Genomic DNA, 661 nt, shown 5'->3' with positions numbered 1-661 from the left:
GATTTTTTTTTTTTTTTTTTTTTTTTAATTTACACACCAAATATTGGTACATCCTCTTTCGTTCGTCAAAAATCGACATCAAATATTTTATACAATCATTGCATAAAATTCATGTTTAACCTTTTACAACGTAAACACTGTTATTTCACTTAATTTAATTTCAATCGTAGTATCGTTAAAACATCTTTAAAAATCATAATTTAAATTACACATTATTACAATTACAAATTACACATATGAATCAAGCATCACAATATAATGTATATCAACGTTTCTAAATTAATTTTATCAAATTATGTATATCTATCCAATTAATTTATAACACAACAACAAATATATATTTTACAATCACAGTGAAGCGAAACATATATAGAACACGTACATATATAGAACACAGAGGAGTAATTAATCACACTGTCACATCATATCACCCAATCAAATCGATCGATCTCAATAACTCGAACAACTCTGTTTTATCATTCGAGTCGATTAATTTCGTTGGATCACCGGGGACATTAATAGCAGCGGATTATCATTCATGGAACTCTCCATTAATTTTTCACGGAACCCTAATCCTATCCACCAATTTCTCGTTTCGTCGTCTCGCGTTAATGAAACGCTCCTCGAGGAATTTTTCCACGAATCGAAGGAGAGAAAAGGG

The 661-nt window shown here is 29.8% G+C and overlaps 2 protein-coding genes across 2 annotated transcripts in view; one reads left to right on the top strand and one right to left on the bottom strand.

Annotated features, from left to right (window-relative positions):
- LOC102670609 (sodium/potassium-transporting ATPase subunit alpha) overlaps positions 1 to 661 on the top strand; it is a 123004-nt gene that overhangs the window by 26492 nt on the left and 95851 nt on the right. The gene's annotated exons all lie outside the window — the stretch shown is intronic.
- Positions 1 to 661, bottom strand: part of LOC116185033 — a 45251-nt gene that overhangs the window by 29422 nt on the left and 15168 nt on the right. The gene's annotated exons all lie outside the window — the stretch shown is intronic.

Source organism: Apis dorsata, unplaced genomic scaffold (genome assembly GCF_000469605.1).
Source record: "Apis dorsata unplaced genomic scaffold, Apis dorsata 1.3 scaffold_87, whole genome shotgun sequence".
NCBI classification, from domain to species: domain Eukaryota; kingdom Metazoa; phylum Arthropoda; class Insecta; order Hymenoptera; family Apidae; genus Apis; species Apis dorsata.
The sequence above is the reverse complement of the archived record's forward strand: the minus strand, read 5'-3'. Positions and strand labels throughout refer to the sequence as shown.